Here is a 25658-nt window from a genome sequence, read left to right as displayed (position 1 = left end):
CGAAAACTGTTTGAACTAAAAATTGTGATCGACTAGAACAATCAATGTATTGATTTTGTAACGTTTCTGGCTTCACTTATCAGCACTATTTACGTTAGACCAATTTGTGCTCTCACCATTAGTATACTGGCAGGTAGGAGTCGGCTTCGTCAACCTATTGCGTTTCGTTCAATTTATCAATAATAACTCTGGCGTTCTGAAATATGCACACAACCCTATCAACCTCCAGTCGACGTATTAGCCACATGTATGGTCGAAGCTGCGCACTCTTTGTATAGGATAGCAAACATCGCACAAACCGTGACGTCACTTTTCCGTGGGAGAATAAAACAATGATATAGGAATTCCATGCTATTCAATCAGTATAAATTAGTTATATGAAAGTATCTGACTTCAGCATGGGTCGAAACTTGTGACTCTATTGATCAACGTGAAAGATTATGGTATTGTAATAGAAAACAAAGGTCTATTTAATAGTATAAAATAACTTGTCGATTTTTTATTACAAAAAAAAAAAAAGGCGAAACTAAACACCAACGCAAAACAAGGAGACAGGCATAACCGGAACCCAATATATATTTGGGAAGCTGAATAGCAAGAGTACTTGTGTGAGAAGCAGTGGCCTAGTGAGTACATACGGGACTACGCGAGTTCCTGATCAGTCGGAAACTTATCTTATCGGCAGTGACAGGCCACAGGACGTGTCCATTGGAACACTACGTTTTATTTCCTGCAAATACAACCATACAACGGTAAGTTACTTAACGTTGTGATATATGTTTCATTTACAGAATCATCTTTATTGTCAGGATATCGCATTTGCCTATGACGTAATGATAGTTGGAAAGTTGGAATCCTATTAGATAGTAGAATTTTCCAATTATGTTTTATCTTGGACTCGTAATACTTAGCAGTCAGATATGATTTTGTTTTAATCTGGTTTTTGTGGATTTTGACAAAGGTTTGATTTTGTCTTTTTTGGGGTTAGTTTTCTGGCGGACTCAAGTTTGGTTTTGTTTTAGACTTAATTCTTGTTATCAAGCGGACTTAAATTTGATTTTGTTTTAGACTGGATTCTTATTATCAAGCGGACTCAAGTTTGATTTTGTTTTAGACCGGATTCTTGTTATCTAGCGGAATCAAGTTTGATTTTGTTTTAGTCTGAATTCTTGTTATCTGGCGGAATCAAGTTTGATTTTGTTGTAGACTAAATTCTTGTTATCTAGCGGGCTCAAGTTTGATTTTGTTGTAGACTAAATTCTTGTTGTCTAGCGGACTCAAGTTTGATTTTATTCAGACTGGAATCCTTCTTGGCCAGCGGACATGTTATATACGTTTCACCAGGAACTTTGCGATAGGTCTGTGGATTTTTCACGAATTTAGTTTAAATTTGTGCTAGATTTTAGACCCGAGGTTTTAGTCAATCTAGGATTAAGACGATCTATCTGATCAAAATTCGTATGCAGTTGTAGGAGATATCTTCGGTTATGTTTGTCAAATTGGTCTTGTATAAAATCACCACAAGTAAAATGGAAAAACAAAAATGTCCTAATATACGAATTTAATTATGGCATGAATATTCATTTATGGAATTCCATGAGTACATATTGTATTAAGATATGAATATTTCCATTAAAACTACAACATATAACGCGTGTTAAATGTATTCTACCCTCATAAAATTTTACGTAAAATATTGTTTATAATAAATAGAAAACAAATCATGTTATTTATTCATAATGGTAATATGTCAGATACGATTTACAATTCATATGTTATAAATGAAAACCTTAGCCTTTATGTTAAACAGTGAAATGATATCTGTAATACTGGTAGTAAATCCGTGTGGTATCTATATACGATGCCGTATCAGTCAATCCGTTCTCCAATAACTAATTGTAAGTACGGCATGATGTATCAGAGCAAACACCACCTGCCTTTGTTTGACTTTTTTAAATGAACAAAGCCTCTTTTAAGTGACACATATTCCATTTATTGATTTATTAGGGAAATTAACAATTTCTAACTAGTGTAAAATGCGATGTATGTTCTGTGATATACACGCTGTCTTGTTCAAACAAATACAAGGATTGAAGGCTGTGTGGGTGAAATATACATATATTTGCGTCAATTTGATGCATTGATTTCCAAACTTTTGGCGCCCATGGCACCATCAAGGATTCCTAGAAGATCAAAACAAAAGTATCATAGAGTCAATATTCCCCTCTGATATACTGTGAATCGCTTAGGTTTCGCGAATACTTTATTTCGCGAACTTACATTTTCAGACATATTCGCGAACTCACAATTTCGCGACTCTTGTCTAGAAATGACTATAAATTCGCGAATGAAGGGCTATGAGAGTTGTGCACTCTGCAAGACTCCTATACAAAATAAATATCGGTTTCCATTAGCTTGGCCACCAAGGGGATATTTTCCTACAAATATGCGCGAAGGATATGAATTCTCCTCGCGTTCCATTACGTTCTGTGGTGTTAACAGTGTATTGGTACATAAAGTGTGTACACTAGAAAATGGTTTTGTAATGTTATCTGCGCATGACAGTCCAACTTGAAACAAGACCTGACGATATGTACGCTTTTAACGAATAATATGATCTTTTAGAAGAAGGTACACTCTCAGACGCTACGAGATTCAGTTCTTTAATTATTGCATCAATGATTCCCATTCTTTTATTTTGAGATATTTGTACAAATATGGGATTACATTTAACAAAATGTCACGCCTGATGACATATCTGAACAGCTACATTTTCCCCGTTTTCAGAAATTCCTTACAAAATAGGAATTAATCATTTTGAGGAAGGTCTTAATGACATGATCAATAGATAATTAGCATTAGTACTTGGTTTGCCGAGAATAATGTATAAGAGAAAAGATACGGTAATAATTACAAACGTTGACACGACCAGCCTTAGGATCTGTCAATGATGTTAGGGATATCATACAGTTGTTTCGTCCTTGTAGGACTCATCAGTGATACTAGGGACATCATACAGTTGTTTATATCTTCTAGGACTCGTCAGTGATGTTAGGGACAGCATACAGCTGTTTAGTTCTTCTAGGACTAATCAGTGTTGTTAGGGACAGTATACAGCTGTTTCGTCCTTCTAGGACTAATCAGTGTTGTTAGGGACAGTATACAGCTGTTTCGTCCTTCTAGGACTAATCAGTGTTGTTAGGGACAGCATACAGCTGTTTAGTTCTTCTAGGACTAATCAGTGTTGTTAGGGACATCATACAGTTGTTTATATCTTCTAGGACTCATCAGTGTTATTAGGGACATCATACAGTTGTTTAGTTCTTCTAGGACTCATCAGTGACACTAGGGACTTCATACAGTTGTGTCGTCCTTCTAGGACTCGTCAGTGTTGTTAGGGGCATCATACAGTTTTTCGTCCTTCTAAGACTCGTCAGTGATGTTAGGGATATCATACAGCTGTTCGTCTCTCTAGGACTCGTCAGTGATGTGAGTGACATCATAAAGTTGTTGCGTTCTTCTGAAATTCGTCAGTAATGTTAGGGACATCATACAGTTGTTTTGTCCTTCTAAAATTCGTCAATGACGTTAGGGACAAACGTATTGAAATCCAAAGGAAGGATTGGGAAAACAAAGGTCGCAAACACAGGAGTTAAACTATAGATTATCAGATTTTTTTAATGAATACATAGTTAAACACTTGATTTAATTAAACACTTGATTTAGTTAAACACTTGATTTAGTTAAACACTTGATTTAGTTAAACACTTGATTTAGTTAAACACATGATTTAGTTAAACACTTGATTCAGAACTCTTGGAAAATATTTAAATATCTATTTATATCAGAAAATGGTATAGATTAAATCACAATAGTTATGTTCTCGCTTTTGTTAGTTATGGTTCGCCCTATGAAATACTACTGGCTATGACCATAACATAATTAACCGAATATTGTAGTACTACTGTTTCAGTCACGGTATTACGTGTTGACTGTAGGTTCCGGACCTTACCATTCTAGGCTATTTGAATGTGTTGAGTTTTTCTCCTATATATTTCCCTTACCACGGCGGAAATATATTCCATGCATGTATCATAATGGTGAAGTATTGACATGTATTTCGGAAGCCATTCTCGCTCGTATTTCCTATTTCTTGAAGACAATAAGCGTGAATACGGTCCACTGGAAACGGATTACATGTGTAAATGGTCATAAAAAGAAATCCCCCGTGGATTCAATCCTCGTAAAGCCGTGGCAGCACTGTGATGTTGTTCGTCGTTATTTACTAAGACCATTTCAATCGACAGCACATCAGACTGTACTCCAACCCACAGTGATGTACAGACATTTATGAAATGTGTTACATTATCTATAACTATTAGAGGGGAATGTCTTATATGGGTTTATTTCTATTGGGTTGCTTCGTCTGAAAATGATACAATTTTATATAGGGTTTGTGCACTATGTTACATGCCAATAGTGTAAAGAAGGAGAAAATATAGAAAATATCCGATATTGATTAAAAGCAGACATATCCGTGTTAACCAAAACAAAAACAAATACACGAAATTGTAATTTTTACTATTGTCAATCAATAAGATTTCGCGAATACTTTATTTCGCGAACTTACCTCTTCAGACATATTCGCGAATACATGATTTCGCGAACGCTGATCTAGAAATTTGAATTTGCCAAGGAAGTGCTTTGAGAGTCATTGACTCAGCAAGACTCCTATATCGGTTAACGATAGCATGACCGCCATCTAGACTCCTATATCGGTTAACGATAGCCTGACCGCCATCTAGACTCCTATATCGGTTAACGATAGCCTGACCACCATCTAGACTCCTATATCGGTTAACGATAGCCTGACCGCCATCTTGACTCCTATATCGGTTAACGATAGCCTGACGGCCATCTAGACTCATATATCGGTTAGCGATAGCTTGACCGCCAGCAAGACTCCTATATCGGTTAACGATAGCCTGACCGCCATCTAGACTCCTATATCGGTTAACGATAGCCTGACCGCCATCTAGACTCCTATATCGGTTAACGATAGCCTGACCGCCATCTAGACTCCTATATCGGTTACGATAGCCTGGCCGCCATATAGACTCCTATATCGGTTAACGATAGCCGGACCGCCATCTAGACTCCTATATCGGTTAACGATAGTCTGACCGCCATCTAGACTCATATATCGGCTAACGATAGCCTGACCGCCATCTAGACTCATATATCGGCTAACGATAGCCTGACCGCCATCTAGACTCCTATTTTGGTTAACGATAGCCTGACCGCCATCTACACTCCTATATCGGTTAACGATAGCCTGACCGCCATCTACACTCCTATATCGGTTAACGATAGCCTGACCGCCACCTAGACTCCTATATCGGTTAACGATAGCCTGACCGCCATCTAGACTCATATATCGGTTAGCGATAGCTTGACCGCCAGCAAGACTCCTATATCGGTTAACGATAGCCTGACCGCCATCTGGACTCCTATATCGGTTAACGATAGCCTGACCGCCATCTAGTCTCCTATATCGGTTAACGAAAGCCTGATCACCATCTAGACTCCTATATCGGTTAACGATAGCCTGACCGCCATCTAGACTCCTATATCGGTTAACGATAGCCTGACCGCCATCTAGACTCCTATATCGGTTAACGATAGCCTGACCGCCATCTAGTCTCCTATATCGGTTAACGAAAGCCTGATCACCATCTAGACTCCTATATCGGTTAACGATAGCCTGACCGCCATCTAGACTCCTATATCGGTTAACGATAGCCTGACCGCCATCTAGACTCCTATATCGGTTAACGATAGCCTGACCGCCATCTAGTCTCCTATATCGGTTAACGAAAGCCTGACCACCATCTAGACTCCTATATCGGTTAATGATAGCTTGACCGCCATCTAGACTCCTATATCGGTTAACGATAGCTTGACCGCCATCTAGACTCCTATATCGGTTAACGATAGCCTGACCGCCATCTAGACTCCTATATCGGTTAACGATAGCCTGACCGCCATCTAGACTCCTATATCGGTTAACGATAGCCTGACCGCCATCTAGTCTCCTATATCGGTTAACGAAAGCCTGACCACCATCTAGACTCCTATATCGGTTAATGATAGCTTGACCGCCATCTAGACTCCTATATCGGTTAACGATAGCTTGACCGCCATCTAGACTCCTATATCGGTTAACGATAGCCTGACCGCCATCTAGACTCCTATATCGGTTAACGATAGCCTGACCGCCATCTAGACTCCTATATCGGTTAACGATAGCTTGACCGCCATCTAGACTCATATATCGGTTAACGATAGCCTGACCGCCATCTAGACTCTTAAGGTGATATGTTCGTACAAATAATCGAGAAGGATTTGAGTTCGCGACTGACTCTCCTCGCGTATTAACGCGAAAATAAATCCCACGCGAAATATAAGTGATATACAGTATAACAAGGACAAATAGTGATGAAAGCATGCAATTATCATAGGACCGTTGGACAGGTTAAAAACGAAATCAGACCAGGCGTTTCAGAATGGTGTGTTACTCCATTGGTCACTTCCTGACAGATAAATAATTGACAAAATCAGGTTTTAAAGTCAAATTTAGGATCTAAGAATATTTCACCGTACACCTTGGGAGATCATCTACTATTTCTAACTTCAATCACCAACCACAAGATCATATGACACTTATGTAGTCCAGAAACACATTTAGACACGCGCACTTAGTGAAATAAACAAGTAAACTGAACATAATCTACTGAAATTTATCAGAAACTTGCATATGTACCTTCCAATAAATCACTCAAAACGATAGCTAACGACTGGTAGCTCCCATTAAAATCCTAATATGACTTGATAACTCTATCGGGACTCCAGATAGGTGTTAAATCTGGTAGTGTTATCTACATGTAAAACATTAAACATCGACTGTGTAAGTTTTTACATATTATCAGAGTGCCGTTGACTGTATTGAGTACCGTGTGTATCCGTTTAAGCTATCAAAATGATTATGAAATTAGAAACTCAATCTTATTCAAAATATTCAAGTTGAACAGGTTTTATATAAATCCGATGTTAGGGTTTGTTTTCATCTCTGTTTCCAGTGTAGTACATACTGCATACCTGGAGATATTTGCGGGTAATTTAATTTCGCTATATTCGCGGTAATTAGATATAGCGCAAAAATAAATACTCATCGAATACTTATTTGTACAGATGTCTTGAATTCGTTTGATAAGGAACACATATCTTAAATAGTGGAAGCATTTTCTATAAAACGCGTTTTCTGTAATGGTTAATAATTTTATCTTAAATGCTGTTTGCAGGCCAAATACCATTTACGGAAGCATTTTCCATGCTCTTCTCACGTTTTCAGGATTTTTGTTTTTGTTTTTGTATCTTGGTTTTAGAATAAGTATTTAAAGACACAACACTTTTAGATCAGACATTTTCCTGCTATGGAGTTCAGTTTGACATTTGCGATTTGGTGAATATATAGCCATATATCCACACGCTCTCGTGCACTCTACTTACATGATATACAAGAGGTCAGAGTTGAAGTTTTCGGTAATTTCTCTATATTTGCTGCTGGATTTTCTGTCATCGATCTTAGGAGAACTGGCGACATAATACCACTTAGCAAATCTGTATCACTGAAATATCGTACTGAGTTTTGATATTTGCCGTGATACAGATCCACATCATAAATGCATTATGTGTGTTCGATTACACCTCAGACGTGTTCATCCTGACCTTTTCATTTATATAAATCATTTAATAATTATTCCAGAACAAAACGTCCTTAGAGTAATGCATTGGTGTGTGATTTAATATCAATTAATGGCTGCGAGATGAGAACACAGCCATAAGGTAAATAACTTTGATCCCGTAGATTAAAACTTCGAATGAATTTGGTATCCTTCGCAACAGGAGCCGGCCTATATTTAATACAGACATGGTAAAGCGGGATCTTTATCGACCTGTTTTACACAGTATCAGTAATATGGAATTCTATACTGTAAAACTGGTAATATTTGCGGTCATTAAATATAGCCCAAAATAAATATATACCCCCCCCCCCCCCCCCCCCCCCCCCCAAAAAAAAACACCAAAAAAACAACAACAACAACAACAACAAAACAGCTGATAATTATGTATACACAAATGTATAGAATTGCTTATTTTATAATGCTCATAAAGCAATGTGTTGCCCGAAATTTACCACCCGCGAACTTGATCCGACAGAAAAATTAACAAACATCGGTTATATACATTTGTATGTTAAAACAAGAACACATTTTCGGAACATTCAATTTCAAAATGTGTTTTTTTTTTGTAGGTGTAATGTTGAAAATAGCAAATTTTGTGATTGTGATGAAGTATATATATTCAATTGCTCACAACACGCGTGCTCTTTTGTTTTAACTATATAACTTACATGTATGTTTTTAGCGTTGCGTTGTTATTGAATCAGGACTAGTGCAAACGCTTAATGCTATGACGTCATTACAGTTGACATACGTAATTGGGAAAATCATCCAGGATTTACATAATAAGGATAAGACTTTCGTTGAAATATGTAGAGAATACATGGTCAGTGTCTTAAAATATAAGCTGTATTTTGGCGAGGGTAAAAAAAGACAAAAGTGGCGAGCCACTTTTGTCTTTCTGTCCCGAGCCAAAAATACAGCTTATATTTTAAGACACTGACCATGTATTCTATTTATCCTACAACAATAAAAAAATAATCATCAAAAATAATCATTTTGAAGTGAAACGGTGTCACAAATGACAGAAATGTGTTCGCCTTGAGTCACTGCCGTATACAGCAAAAATATATACGGTGGGTGTATTCCGACAATGCGGTGGCAGTGGCAGGATAAATCTTTTTCCATACTCCCTTATAAATCCCTTAATGAATAAATCCTTCCTTTTACCGTGGAAATAACCTTTTATTTGTTTATTGCTAATGGTTAATCCTATAAATATCTAGAACAGGGAAGCATTAATACGCAAGCTGACCTGTAATAATAAGAGGCCACCAAAGTAAGTGTCTATTGGACTTCCGCTCGCCGGGCCTCTGAGGGTCGGCTAGGTGGGTTTTTTTTTAAATACGAATAGATGCCATACGGTGGTCTTACCAAAAACAGCTTTTCAATTGTATTTATTTTTATATTCACATTATTGAAATGGATTTCTTTTTCATACATGTCGGTGTTTGGTGTAAAGTAATTGAATCTCCTAACTATGAACATACTGTTATTTTTAGAGGGTTTCGAAAAAGATTGAAAAATCGGTCTAAACAAATGGTAGCTTTAATTAGATTAATTTTTATGTTCGAATTACCTAAAAGGATTGATACCATTCTGTCTGAAACTCACTGTTGGGATAAAGAACAATAGGATTGCGGTAAATAAAACCCATGATTCTAACTGAAATAGGGACTATCCACCTCTAGAAAGATGTTATTGCATAAATAGTTCTTGCGGCCATGCATTTCTGGTTCTAACTCTTATCTTTTGTGAAAATAGTAATATAGATTGACTCAATGTTTTAGTGTATGGTAACAATTCAATGACGTCACGTCAACACTGTCTTGCATTGAAGGTACGCCAATATCAGATACACACGTGGGTAAACAGGGTAAGAGAAAAATAATTATTCACCCCCTTGGGAATGAGACAGGGGATCTCAATCAAAAGGGGTAAGATTCTGAACTCGCCAAACACTCGGTTAACCTCGTGTTTGGCAACATAATACTCTCACCTCGTGTTTGGCAACATAATACTCTCCCTTTTGTAGAATAATAACTGTGTTAAAGGTTTATAATTTAAATTAATTAATAAAACATTGATAATGCACTCGATTGTCTCCCTTTGCTCCCTTTAATTAGCAATGTTAATTAAACTAATTAGACTCGCGTATGTACAAAAGTAGGGTAATTATCAGGTAACCTTCATGTCAGCGAAATACTTCACCGTTTTAAAGTGTATCTATTTTCCGAGTCAGTGGTTATTTGAACGTTTCAGCTGTGACCTGGATAGGATGTCAGTGTTTTTCGATAACAGCGTTCAGGATTTGTTTGAAAGTCTCCATAAAAATATGTACAATGCAAATCTATTTTGAATTCGATTTCGTGTAAACAAACCTCATGCTGCTCAAACGGAAATAAATATTTTTGTCATTAAAAACCCTTTGTGTTATGAAGATCAATATTTCACTATTGGGGGCATATTGTTCCACGCTATAAAATGTTCCGGTTGAAATATCACGAACGTATTTATCAGAGTTATCATTCATTAATTACTTAACGTACTCATGAAACATATAATCGATATATAAAACAGAATTGCTAGATTAAAAATCCATGCAGGCGATGGTGTGGAATTGGATGCCTTGCAATCAACATCTGTCAGAGTTACATAAATATATATATCGTATAGACTTTCCCATATCCTAAAGTACAGCATCAATGTAATCTTTCCGAGACGGCATCTGTCTCTAAATGCAGTCTTAAGATTTCTCTGGGGAAAATTGTAATTGTAATTGAAAATACAAAGTCCACACCCGGTTATTAAGTAGGTGTTTATGTACTTTGTTCTTCTTCCACCTTAAGTTTGTATTAATATTTGCGCTATCCGTACAATACGTAACCCGTGCTTGTGTATTGAGGTTGTGATTGAGTGTTTAGCTCATCCTCAAGACCTAAACCTGTCCTAGAGTATTGAGGTTGTGGTTGAATGTTTAGCTCATTATTACAAAATAAAAAATAAAAATGGCCTGGAGTATTGTGGTTGTAATTGAGAGCTAAACTCATCCTCAAGACCTAAACCTGTCCCGGAGTATTGAGGTTGTAATTAAGAGTTAAGCTCATCCTCAAGTAGTAATTCTGTCCTGGAGTATTGTGGTTGTACAAAATGCAATTAAGAGCTTAGCTCACCCTTAACTACTAAACCTTTCCTGCGTATTGAGGTGGTAATTAAGACTTTAGCTCATCCACAAGTACTAAACTTGCTCTGGAGTATTGAGGTTGTCCTATCAAGAACACGAGATATGCTCCGCTGGGGGTCCTGCTGGTTGTGTTCGACAGTATACTTCAGTGAGATAGCACTATAGAGTCGACATCAGTTCCACGCTGTGACAAGGCTGCAAACACGAGCATAGCACAATCTCACAAACCACTAACACGCCTGCAGCTCGTACACAGGAAAGGCCTTCCTAAATGACTTTAACTGTTAATAAGATGTTTAACATGACAAAGCCAAACGAAATCCTTCCATAGAAAAATATGACATTCATCCAAGGCACCTCATTGTTTATATCTGTTTAGCGAAGAAGTACTAAGGGCTCTGACTGGGTGACGAGTTTTCTCGGGGCCGCCAAACAGTATATTTAGTAGAATGATCTGAACCACGAAGCTATTATTTCCGGATGAAAGACAACATTTCTTCGTCGGATTTGTGTTTATTTTAGTACTGTAAAGTGTCAGTACATTTTTAACATGTGATCCAAAAATCTTACTGAAGATGATATTAACATGATTGAAAAGCAGGTTTACCTTGTGATGGAAATACGAGAACTGTACCTTCTCAAGAAGTTGTAATAAGACATTGACGTCATTAAGGAATTCACTGCCTTACGGCATCAAAGCAAACACACACACACACACACACACACACACACACATGTACAACATGCATTATTCATTCATCATCATAGCATTCTTAGCAGTGGATTCTGGGAATCAGTTGTATTTACCTTTATACTTATATACATGTTTATATATATATATATAACCTTCCATTTTTTATAACGGCTTCCGGTTATGGCATTGTCGGTTCAATCAATCACGGGGCGATCTGCAGCCACATATGAAATATACATCAACCGTAAGTGAAATATTGCGTAGGTTGGCTAGGACTGAAAACTTAATAGCGAAGAGGTGCTAAGGGCTCTGACTGGGCGACCAGCTCCCCCGGGGCCGCCAGACAATATATTTAGTAGAATATTCTAAAGCACGAAGCTTTAATTCCGGATTAAAGACATCATCGCATTTATTTCTTCGTCAGTTTTGTTTTTCAGGTGTTTTCTATTTCTACACTGCCAGCTCCCTGCTTTGTCTTCACACATCCAGTATTGTTGTCTTTATAGTTAGATTTGAATATTTTTGAAAAACTGTCATGCGTAAGAATAATTTTTCACATTGAAATTAGGTATTACGAAACCGAAAAACGGTCTGAATGACCATGTAGTACAGTATGTATTTAAAATGCCACATCTCTATGATAAAACATGTATATTTGAACGTGAATATATAAATGTAGGTGGTTTGGAATTACATTTGCACCACCAAATGAATCCTATAGTTCAGGGTTTGTATGAAACGATACGTGTCCTATTGTTAATATTCAGTATTGAAAGTGAAACACAATATATAGTGCCCTAAACCATTGTTTCATGGGACCATAGATTAAGCTAACACCAGACAAATGGATTTATTTGTATTATACGATTTACCTTGCATTGTTACTTTAGTACAATAATACAAATATGAAATGCAGTGTTATACATGGCTTGGAATCCCGGGGGTTCGGGACAATAGTGTCTCCAACAAGGCGTGAAGCCCTTGGGGCAAGGGACAAAAGGCCAGGGACAAATCACATTCAAAACATCTCACCTGCTACGAATGCTCAGTGGAAATCGACATACAGCTCATACAGAATTAACGGCCGCTTTATGATTCGAATCATCGCACTTCTAAAGTCTGTATATTTTATTGCATGAACCACAATAACTGGTTAAGGGTTTCGTATTTATGAAAAATTAATGATTCAGACATGACGGTGAGAAACCACAGAGGGAATGGCATGGAAACTGATCTATCGCCGGGTCTAATAACATCGAGAGGTAATTCATACAGGTGTTCATATTGATTGTATCGTATTGGAACTGAGATGGAACAGAGTAGAGCGGAATAGGAACGGTGTAGGACGGAGTCGGAACGGTGTAGGAATGGAGTAGGAACGGAGTAGCGGGGCGTTGGGATGAAGTCGGAACGAAGTAGGAACGGAGGAGGAACGGAATAGGAACAGTATAGGAACGAAGTAGGAACGGAGTAGGAACGGAGAAGGGACGAAGTAGGAACGGAGAAGGGACGGAATAGGAACGGAGTAGGAACGGAGTAGGAACGGAGAAGGGACGGAGTAGGAACGGAGTAGGGACGGAATAGGAACGGAGTAGGAACGGAGAAGGGACGGAGTAGGAACGGAGTAGGGACGGAATAGGAACGGAGTAGGGACGGAGAAGGGACGGAGTAGGAACGGAATAGGAACGGAGAAGGGACGGAGTAGGAACGGAGTAGGGCGGTTTAGGGAAGTAGTAGGGACGGAATAGGAAAGGAATGGGGACGCAGTAGGGCGGAGTTGGGACGAAATAAGGACTGAGTAGGACGGAGTAAGACAAAGAAGAACGGAATAGGACGGAAACGGGACGGGGTTGGACGAAGTAAGGATTGTTCTCCTGCCAAAAATATTTTCAAAATATCCATCTCACATCTATCTCAGGAAGCAATGTAGTGTAGAGTTGACGTGGTGTTCTCATTTGGGGGATTACATACCTCGAATTTGACCTAGCGTTGCATGGTGTGCGTCATTGATATAACTGAAAGGACATATACTTCCGGAGCACCTGGTCTGATTCTACTTTCGATTTCGCAATTGTCGCTATGCTGAAATTGATATTTTGTTCATATGTTGCCCTAGTTCATTTGAATTTGAGTTCGAATTTTGTTCGAAAGTCGTTATCATCTTTTCGCTTAAAAAAGCCGGTTGCTTTACGTTGAGGGATCATTTGAGATAGTGATTTCAGACGGATTTGACCTAAATCTATTTGGCGGGTGTCGTCGACGAAACAGAAGACACCTACCCTGAAGGAGCACCTGGATTTATTAGCCTTGTACTTTTAAGAAGTCTTCAGTCAAACTTACATTTTTGTTTATACTTGTCCTCGGTTAATATGTGTGTAAATTTAATATGATAACTGTTCATATATACGATTTATCCAATGGTCTGACAGCTCCGTCACCATAACGACACATCGAATGACACAAACAAAGGAATATGTATTTACTAAATTATAGTACGTCAATAGAAGAACAAAACCCAGCTAGGTTAACTGATTCAACAGTTCTACACTTATTCAAATTTAAAACTTTCTCAAATTACCACTAGTAAACAGGAAGTCACGTTTCAAGCGAAAATCATCGTAAAAGTCACGTGATTGTTTTCACCAGTTACAGGAAAGAACGACAACTCCAGTCCCCTGACAATAATATAATTTTAACACGGCTCAATACCCGCTTTGACGTGGCATTACATGTCACTGTCATTTAATATTCAGCAGGTATCAAAGCGGTGATCCCGTACATACAGTGCCAATCTACCAAAGATTGATAAACAGGCTGAGTGGTTTATGAAGCTTCAATCAATAGATACCAATTTTGATATAAACAGCTGATAAAACAGATAATGACCAAATATCCCCTTCCCTTTTGGGGAAATGGAGTCCGCACGGTCTATTTAAGATGTCACGTCACTTCATATCCGGTTTAGGGAAGGTTTACTTCCGGTACTCATAAACGATTCAGGAGTCGATTTTTTTTCTCCATATACAATGTATAAATATCAATATTTTCTGTGATTAATGACACATATATGTAATGGATATAACACGCGGCTCAAGGTTAAATCAATGTTATTGTTATTTGCATTTTTTGTTTTGTTTTTTCATTCAATTAATTATTCGTTGAAATGGCAATGTATGTGTTTATAGCATGTTCGCAATTTTTTCAAGCACATATACCTGTTATCAATAAATTATCCCATACATACAGATATGTATATAATATTCAATTCTTATATTTAGTGTTTTTTGTTTTATAGATTGTGAAAGTGATACATGTGTTATGTAGATTAACGAGCAGGTCGCTATATATTAATTGCTATATACAATTAGCGTTCATTTGATAGATTTAAAGAGACAGAGACATTTTTAAGCCGTTATAGAAAAGGTCAGTGGAACGCTTGTACGTTGTTGTCAGGTTGTCGTGTTGACTTAGTTCCTGACAATATACCTAGCATCATTATACAAATCTTCAAATCGACGTGTGTATCGTGGATAAAAAATACCAGAAAATAACTACACCGTAAACATTAATTGATAAGGTTTACAAAGATAAAACGATATCTGTAAATGTTATTTTGAACTGCTTCTGTTTCTCCCACCTGCCATCTTTATAGTATCTATCTTGAATTTGTTGTCCTACACAGCATTTTATTACATATTTACGTCCTTCTGGGTTTAGGAATAAAATACTGACATTTAGACAAATTGGAGTATAGACAGCAGTGTGCGGTCCACAATAGCAGCAAACATTTCAAATAACAACCATATCTGCTGCAAATTGTATGGCAAAATTAGTATCGTTATTAGTATAACTATCGGTATTAATTTGGCTCCGATTTTTGCATTTATTTCTTATGCCTAATACCATTTATAAGTGAGCGGTCATTTTAGGTTCAGTAGGATAGGTAGAAATTCGCGTTCGCGTTTGCTTCGGAATATTGGAATTTTGAGATAATCACACAGGCTATTCTGAACGAGCTTAGACCTTGTATCGCCGAGAAGGTGTTTTGTACTTTTTGAAGAACTCCCATGTATTTCCAAACGCCGCATGCTCTTTGATTGCACCTCTAGCTTTCTAATAGTCCATGTAAATAGTAATGTATTTTTCCTGTAATGGCTTCATTCCGGACTGTATTGGTGGAGAGTACGTACGTCATCTTTGTCACTATGTGATTTGGCCCCTAGGACGTTTGCTCTCAATCACTAGAATTTTGGTTCCTACACCAGAAATTTTGGTTCTTACACCAGGAAGTTGGTTCCTACACCAGGAATGTTGGTTCCTACACCACGAATTTTGGTTCCTACACCACAAATTTTACTTATATCCATAAAATGTTAATTTCCAGTTCTAAAACTTAGGCTTTTCCCCCCAGGATTAAGGTTTTACCGCTCCTCCAGTATTTAGGTGTTTACCTCTAGCATTAAGGTTGCTACCTCTAGTATTTAGGTTTCTACCTCTAGTATTTAGGTTTCTACCCCTAGTATTTAGGTTTCTACCTCCAGTATTTAGGTTTCTACCTCTAGTATTTAGGTTTCTACCTCTAGTATTTAGGTTTTTACCTGTAGAATTAAGGTTTCTACCTCCAGTATTTAGGGTTCTACCCCTAGTATTTATGTTTCTACCTCTAGTATTTAGGTTTCTACCTCTAGTATTTAGGTTTCTACCTCCAGTATTTAGGTTTCTACCCCTAGTATTTAGGGTTCTACCCCTAGTATTTAGGTTTCTACCCCTAGTATTTAGGTTTCTACCTCTAGTATTTAGGTTTCTACCTCTAGTATTTAGGTTTCTACCCTAGTATTTAGGTTTCTACCTCTAGTATTTAGGTTTCTACCCCCTAGTATTTAGGTTTCTACCTCCTAGTATTTAGGTTTCTACCCCTAGTATTTAGGTTTCTACCTCCAGTATTTAGGTTTCTACCCCTAGTATTTAGGTTTCTACCTCTAGTATTTAGGTTTCTACCCCTAGTATTTAGGTTTCTACCTCCTAGTATTTAGGTTTCTACCCCTAGTATTTAGGTTTCTACCCCCTAGTATTTAGGTTTTCTACCCCTAGTATTAGGTTTCTACCCCTAGTATTTAGGTTTCTACACCCTAGTATTTAGGTTTCCTACCTCTCTAGTATTTAGGTTTCTACCCCTAGTATTAGGGTCCTATCCCTAGTATTTAGGTTTCTACCCCCTAGTATTTAGGTTTCTACCCCTAGTATTTAGGTTTCTACCTCTAGTATTTAGGTTTCTACCCCTAGTATTTAGGTTTTTACCTCCTAGTATTTAGGTTTCTACCCCCTAGTATTTAGGTTTCTACCCCTAGTATTTAGGTTTCTACCCCCTAGTATTTAGGTTTCTACCCCCTAGTATTTAGGTTTCTACCCCTAGTATTTAGGTTTCTACCCCCTAGTATTTAGGTTTCTACCTCTAGTATTTAGGTTTCTACCCCTAGTATTTAGGTTTCTACCCCTAGTATTTAGGTTTCTACCCCTAGTATTTAGGTTTCTACCCCTAGTATTAAGGTTTCTACCCCTAGTATTTAGGTTTCTACCCCTAGTATTTAGGTTTCTACCCCTAGTATTTAGGTTTCTACCTCTAGTATTTAGGTTTCTACCCCTAGTATTTAGGTTTCTACCCCTAGTATTTAGGTTTCTACCCCCTAGTATTTAGGTTTCTACCTCTAGTATTTAGGTTTCTACCCCTAGTATTTAGGTTTCTACCTCTAGTATTTAGGTTTCTACCTCTAGTATTTAGGTTTCTACCCCTAGTATTAGGTTTCTACCTCTAGTATTTAGGTTTCTATCCCTAGTATTTAGGTTTCTACATCTAGAATTTAGGTTTCTACCCCTAGTATTAAGGTTTCTACCCCCTAGTATTTATGTTTCTACCTCCAGTAATTAGGTTTCTACCCCTAGTATTTAGGTTTCTTCCTCTAGTATTTAGGTCTCTACCTCTAGTATTTAGGTCTCTACCCCTAGTATTTATGTTTCTACCCCTAGTATTTAGGTTTCTACCTCTAGTATTTAGGTTTCTACCCCTAGTATTTAGGTTTCTACCCCTAGTATTTAGGGTCCTATCCCTAGTATTTAGGTTTCTACCCCTAGTATTTAGGTTTTTACCCCTAGTATTTAGGTTTCTACCTCTAGTATTTAGGTTTCTACCTCTAGTATTTATGTTTCTACCCCCTAGTATTTAGGTTTCTACCCCTAGAATTTAGGTTTCTACCCCTAGTATTTAGGTTTATACCTCTAGAATTTAGGTTTCTACCCCTAGTATTTAGGTTTCTACATCTAGAATTTAGGTTTCTACCCCTAGTATTTAGGTTTCTACTCCTAGTATTTAGGTTTCTACCCCTAGTATTTAGGTTTCTACATCTAGTATTTAGGTTTCTACCCCTAGTATTTAGGTTTCTACCTCTAGTATTTAGGTTTCTACCCCTAGTATTTAGGTTTCTACCCCTAGTATTTAGGTTTCTACCCCTAGTATTTAGGTTTCTACCCCTAGTATTTAGGTTTCTACCTCTAGAATTTAGGTTTCTACCCCTAGTATTTAGGGTCCTATCCCTAGTATTTAGGTTTCTACCTCTAGAATTTAGGTTTCTACCCCTAGTATTTAGGGTCCTATCCCTAGAATTTAGGTTTCTACCTCTAGAATTTAGGTTTCTACCTCTAGTATTTAGGTTTCTACCCCTAGTATTTAGGTTTCTACCTCTAGTATTTAGGTTTCTACCCCTAGTATTTAGGTTTCTACCTCTAGTATTTAGGTTTCTACCTCTAGTATTTATGTTTCTACCCCTAGTATTTAGGTTTCTACTCCTAGTATTTAGGTTTCTACCCCTAGTATTTAGGTTTCTACCCCTAGTATTTAGGTTTCTACCCCTAGTATTTAGGTTTCTACCTCTAGAATTAAGGTTTCTACCCCTAGTATTTAGGGTCCTATCCCTAGTATTTAGGTTTCTACCCCTAGAATTTAGGTTTCTACCTTTGATATTCAGGTTTCTATCTCTAGTACTGAGCTCTTTTCCCTAGTATTTAGGTTTCATAATGTATCATTAAGGTCTCTTTGGTATTCAGGCTTCTCCCTTTAAAACTTTGATACACTAAATATACAAGCCGTTCTCTATTGGGCTTGGTTAAACACTCTTCGTTTACAATTCCAAAAATGATACTTGTCACTGTAATAAGCAACGAAGTCGTCTGAATAGCGCTTTCGGAAAAGAGTATAGATGAAAAATACACATTATGAAAGAGATGTATCTATTGGCATCTATTGGCGGTCGTCATCGATGAAAAGAAGACGCTTACTCTTCAGAAACACCTGGTCTTCTCATCTTAGTACTTTTACCAGGGATTTCCATACAAAATTATCTTTTGTGTGTATTTTGACCTCGTTTAATCAATTTTGATTTTTACATGTCGGTGTTCTCATCTAGCTATTTTCACTAATTCTTGAAAATGAGTCATGTTACGATGTTTGCTTCTTTCGTCTCAGATCGCCTCCGCGAGTACGTGATTAAGAATAAATGGCGAAATAATAGTATGCTGCATGATGAATAAATCCGTTTCACTTCGGTCAATCGTACCAATTAGCTCTCCCATCCCAGTCTTAAATATAGCCTACCTGTGACCGATGTACCCGTGTTTCGATCATTAAGCACATCTCAATTGCTATGGTCGTAGAATCAGAGATGCTTCGCTATGATTAACTATTGTTCCAGTTGGTTAAACATACAAAATGTAAGGTTGCCTAATTAACAGGGACATAGTTTTCTTTTTATGTAATTAGTGTTCGAGCTAGAAGGAATGTAGACGAGAGGCCAAATAGGAACATATCACTCTCTCTTAGAACCACTGCCATTCTGCATCATTCCTCAACATTGATATGGTATGCAATTTTGTTTCCTATTTGGTGTGTTTAAATTTAAGGTATGACGGGTAACACATGCTAGCAAAAATACATTGACGTCACTGTAACAATACAATGACGTCACATCGACAATTCAGTCAAGGTCATGCCAATATTCTGTTGCATCGCAATATTTGGACCAAGGGTAACTAGAATAGTATGATAGGAGAATAAATAATAATTCCCTTCCTTGAGGAACTGACAAAGAAATCTCCGACCCTTGGATCGATATTCTTGTTTTCGAACCCTAGGCAGAGCTTCGGGTAAGACAACCAAGGATATCACGCCATCGGATTGAAGACTTATAAATCAAACCCTTAAAGTAAGGTTGATTCTATCAATAATATACTTAGTTCAATATCATAATTCAATTACTGAATTATTCCCAAGATTAGATATGCATGGGCATATAGGCGAAATAAACTGTATCAAATCAAATCAACGAATTCCTTAAGAAATGGGCGTAAATGTTCGATATTGTGTACCACACCAGTCATATTCATCAGAAAACTCGCCAACTGCTCTATGATAATGTAAAATTTATACTCGGTCTGTATATTATTCACTAACGAGACAGTCGTATGACGTCAGTTATGTATGACGTCATAATATTAATATTATCGGACAATTATATCTTTATGAAATGAGAAATATGGCATAGCAGATCGTTCGTGTTATCCGATAGGAATTTTTCACAATACACTATCGATATGTTGCACCTTAAGGCTGAAGACTTTCACCTGAAATGTCGTGTATTAAGTTAATTATGATGGTCTTTCGCATTAAGTGTCATTTTAAATCACCGGTGTGTGTGTGAATACCAATGTAAAAATGAACAATCTTGGTTTAAAAATCCAACGTAAATGGGAAATATGACACCACTATGAAGTACATTTTGATCTGTAAACAGACGGAACAATAACACGATGATTAAATACATCGATACGGTTAAATATCCAAGTTTAAACAACCTACAATCTTGTCTGCACGTGCTTTGCTTGCATCATGACAGCCGGCGTTATGTTGAGACATTTCGTTTATACAGCAAACCATCGCTGATTATTAATGTTTATATAATTGAATGTCGAAAATGTAATCAAGTGCATAGTTGACGCGTTTTTCTTTGACTTTTATCGAATTACCGGAAATCCAATCAACCATACTCTTATCTCACATCTCAACAAAAAAAATCGAAAGCTATTGAAACCGGAAGTGTGCGATTGGTTGTATTCGAGTGATGGATGTAAAGGAGACGTGACACTTATTCCGGAAACGGTTAATTGAGACTGGGGAACTTGGAGAGACCATCGTATCTAAGTTTGCCATCAATCAATCTGGCAATGTTACAGCATGGAATGATGTAGGCGTTAACACAACAAAGACTGACATCGGCCTATATCAGTGTATTGAATGTTTTTCACGTTATACCATATTTTCTTAATCTGTTTTTTAATAGACCATGGCTACATTGGAACCAAAATATGCACCGAGATAATGAATGTAAGGTGTGTATTATTAGCAAGCCTAGAGACGATTATTGACCGAAAGCTAAGATTAGTTCTGACCATGTACCTACCGTATATCTACCCCCCGCGGTGACATACTGTATTAATGTATTCATATATCCTCCTTTGGGGAACTGTTATAGGATAGTAAGCCTGCAATTCGAGTAGCAATACAAGAATACAACAGGCACAACATTGAAGATAATTAATAAATATATATATTGACAAAAACATGCCGAAGCGTTTTCCTTCTAAACACGCTATATTACCAGGCACTATATGAGAACCGCTTGGATGAGAATCATGTTATTAAAAAATTAGTTAACGTACAGAAGTTAGGAATCTGATACAATCTTGGGTAAGGGTAATTGCCAATGTCCCTTTTCCGTCACATCTCTTGCCTTTCGTATCCATCAATGCGTATGTTCGGACCTTTCTTGCTTTTTCCAAACTTTTGTTTGTGTGTCAATACGGACTCATAGAGAGGTTGAAACAAATGTATGTTGTCGTTTGTATATGAATTAGCGTGCACCATGTAGCTGTTTTTTCAGTGATGTTATGGGTCCAAATTATTTATCAAAGATGACGACCAACTCAAAGTAGGTAAAACATATATCAAAATATATAGGGATGTGTGCAAATGAGCCAAACTTCAATTCATTTATAATTTCATGAATCAATCAATCTATGATTTCAATAATTTTCAATATTTGAATTTAAAAGAACATTGTGATGACACTGTTATAAGACTTGTTCCAGATATCATAGTCACGTGACATTTTTTTTATTATGTCAACAGCAAATTAACTTTTTGTTTGATTACGATTTTTCAAATTAGATCTCAGATTATCTATACTAGATATTATATCATATCATAATTATATCCTTGTGCAAATCCAACTACACCCCCAACCCCAAACCAAACCATCACCACCCCACCCCCATTCCCGACCCCCCGCGACTTCCTTAATTGTAATTATGTAATTATAATTGTATCGTCGTAGTGTGTCGTATCACCATGAATTAACTGAAGATATTACGTCACCATCTTTTAGATCATTAAGAATACTGTTCTGGTGATTGTCTTTTTTGAAGCAGAAGCCACTTTCACGATACATTTGGTTTAATAGGGTTTTTTTTTATCACCCGTTAAATTGGATTCCGGATTCCGTTAAATGTTGATAATATATATGATGCTGAGAGGTGTCATAACGTAATATCAATCAAAGGATTTATTATTGCGATAACAGTAAAGTATATACCAAGGCACAATTATCATCTTTATATCAAATTTTCCCTTCGTTATTCGCCAATGTATATCTTAATTTTCACTAACATGTTGACATTATCTGCGGTAGGACTTAAAGTGATATCATAAGAAAATATTACTGCGCTATAACAGTAAATTGTGAATGTATTCCTATATCAAATTTTCCCTTCGTTAATCGCCAATTTATTTCTTAATTTTCACTAACATGTTGACATTATCTGCGGTAGGACTTAAAGCGATATCATAAGAAAATATCCACCGATTGGTTTATTACTGCGCTATAACAGTAAAATGTGAATGTATTCCTATATCAAATTTATCCTCCGTCAATTGCCAAGGCACCATAATGAAACCTTTATGAGGAAAATGTGGATCTTGTGTTGGGAGTTGAGCACAAAAGCAAGGAACCATGGATGAAATGTCTTAAACACGGATAACGCTCCGACAAACTGAGCTCGATCACCACTATGCCGGGTTTGTATCTGGATTTCTGTGATTTTCTATCGCGTCAGGACCCTAGGCTATAATCGCACAACAAGAGAGCGCTATTAAGCTACATAATCGTTTCCAGTCTGTTATCAAAATTGTATTGTTTTGATAAGAGATCTGGTTGAGCTCACAAGTCATGTGTGTGGTAAGGGCGTGCTAAGAATGCTCAATATGTAAGCAGTACGTGCTTATAATGCAAACCTTGGCATGTGTTTAATAAATATTGCAAGTAGTTGGTACTTTTCTACAACGTTAGTCCGATCAGCAAAGCACCGTTGATAAAAGTCAACAAAATTGGCTTTCATGCACTACCACAATAGAGGATGTGATTGTTTAAGCTTCATTTCGAATTTGCAGATTATCACGCAAATATCTTTTGTCATTATGTACAGAAACATATGAAATTTGCCATATAGCAAATGATTAACTGTACTTACAAAAAATATCAGAGTGCAATGCAAATTGTTGTATTCAGTCTAAACGTTTGTCAATTATAACTTAATGAAATGCATTACTTTAAAAACCCGCATGCTGTAATCAGATATATATGGTGATATCGGCAGGTTTCACGTGCTATGAACGTGCACTTTAACATGCACACATGTATTGAAGTCTGAATATTACAAGTACAATGTTTTTAATACAACCTACATGAATTATTTAATCATGGAATACACGGTATGAACATTTGTCAATATTGACAAATAACACCAGAATCATTCCTAGATGCTGGCTGCACATGGTGATAAAGACTGTACCCAATATTATATTGACTCAAATTACAGAAGGGTTGTTTTTATTCTGTATCTATCCTGAAGTAACATTTCGGAAAAATAGATTATCCTTATGCTCAATTCAAGTAGTTTTAATTCTCGGTTACCGACAATTTAACATTTTTGTTTAAACACTTTTACTTTACCGTTATTTAACGATTAATGGGACAATATCTCGTTCTGACATCAGAAACGTGTAAAATTTATATGGATAAAATCTATGCCCGAATGAGGATTATATGAGTTTCTGTGCCTAACATGTAATGAACGTAACGCCGAAATGTACAGAAAAATGACGTTCGTACATAAATACCGTCTGCCTTTGCAGTAATTAGTGATACTTCTGGTCGCATTGAGAATTTCTAGGATTTATTACATGAAGCACTTTGGTTTCCCTTGAGAGTAAAACTGTCGTTTAATGTAAAGATTATAACGTTTGCTACTTGGGAAAAATACACATTTTCCATTAAGTCTCATTTTGGCGACCTACACTTTATTCAAACGAAGAAATGTCCCTTTAACTTGACGACTATTTTACGATATACAATGAAAACATAGGAAAACTTGATGTATTCTAGACTAACCATAAAGTGGTTCAGAAAAGAGAAAACTCTGTTTTTGAAGAGTTTTAACACAACCCATCCTCTTTGACTTACTGTAATGGTAAGGATTATTAGTACCTGCTGATGGAACTGGGTGAGGGGAGGGGAACTATAGGTTAGAGGTTAGGTGCGTTCTTCGCAGACAATTTCGAGATTCAAGGTTTTTATGTCAAGAATTGTCGTTGCAGAAGAGCTAAATCTTACTATCATCACTTGTTACCTCCTCAATATGGCAGCCTCATCCCAACAATGAGTGCGCCCTCTAGTGTTAAAATCATTTTGCTGCACTTTGTTTGTGCAAACGTTTTGATGCATTCTGCTATGCATGTATATCATTTCAAGAACCTTGCCGGAATGAATGTGTGTGAAGTCGTCGATTTAATTAATGAAATAATTCTCATCTGGTTCATTTATATATGTGAATGTTAATTACAGTAATTGTCACAGTATCCATAAAGGTTTCTTTATGGATACTGTGAAAGTTGTAATTTCGGAGGGTTTCAAACTTTTGCCATTTTTCAAGGATAACATATAATTTCATAGATGTTGTTTGGACCAAAGGAGGGGGAAATATATTGTTTAACTGATATTTTCCACCAAACCTAAAAGTTTGGGTTTAGGTTTATTTTGCGAACGTCCTATTAACAGCCAGGGTCATTTAAGGACGTGCCAGGTTTTGGAGGTGGAGGAAAGCCGGAGTACCCGGAGAAAAACCACCGGCCTACAGTCAGTACCTGGCAACTGCCCCACGTAGGTTTCAAACTCGCAACCCAGAGGTGGAGGACTAGTGATAAAGTGTCGGGACACCTTAACCACACGGCCACCGCGGCCCCATAAAACTTAAAAGTTTAAAACTTCAAGTAACGCCACCAAAAATTGATTAACAGAAATCTTCGAATCAAATAAGGGTTTAAAGAGCTAAATCAGCACTCGCAAAAATAACATCAGATGAGTTAACCTTTGTAGAGGCCATGGTGTGACGTGTCCAGATAAAACATTACTCCACTAGGTGTCGGATGTCTCGGACGAAATTAGCGCCCTCTTACGGCAGGAGTTATCGACAATGTCGTGTGGAAATCTTGTTGATATATATACCAAATTAAGTATTAATATATGTATCAATCAGTTGTTCTTTTCATATGATGAGCCTGTGTCAGACAAGATTTCCCCTACACTTATATAAATTTAGAAACCGTCCAGGTATTTTAGGCATATCACCTATCTAGAGTAAAATCAGCGATTTTAAATAAATAACAGGTTTCAATACATACAAATTGATAGAAAGTTATCTGCATCACAATTTAAGCAATATGACATATCATTGCACGGCATGTTTATTATATTCTATTATATTATTTTCTATTTCCCGATGCGATATGGAGTCAGGCGTGCTTGATATTTGTTGATGT

At 37.0% G+C, this 25658-nt stretch overlaps 1 protein-coding gene across 1 annotated transcript in view; it reads left to right on the top strand.

Annotated features, from left to right (window-relative positions):
- Nucleotides 1–212: 212 nt before the first annotated feature.
- Nucleotides 213–25658, top strand: part of LOC117317813 (allatotropins-like) — a 53896-nt gene continuing 28450 nt past the window's right edge. The window contains exon 1 of the mRNA XM_033872755.1: nt 213–752. The gene's annotated coding sequence lies outside the window, so the exon portion shown is untranslated. The remainder of the gene's footprint in view (nt 753–25658) is intronic.

This window comes from Pecten maximus, chromosome 19 (assembly GCF_902652985.1).
Source record: "Pecten maximus chromosome 19, xPecMax1.1, whole genome shotgun sequence".
In the NCBI taxonomy this organism is placed as follows: domain Eukaryota; kingdom Metazoa; phylum Mollusca; class Bivalvia; order Pectinida; family Pectinidae; genus Pecten; species Pecten maximus.
Note: the sequence above shows the minus strand (reverse complement) of the source record. Positions and strands in the feature narration are given on the sequence as shown.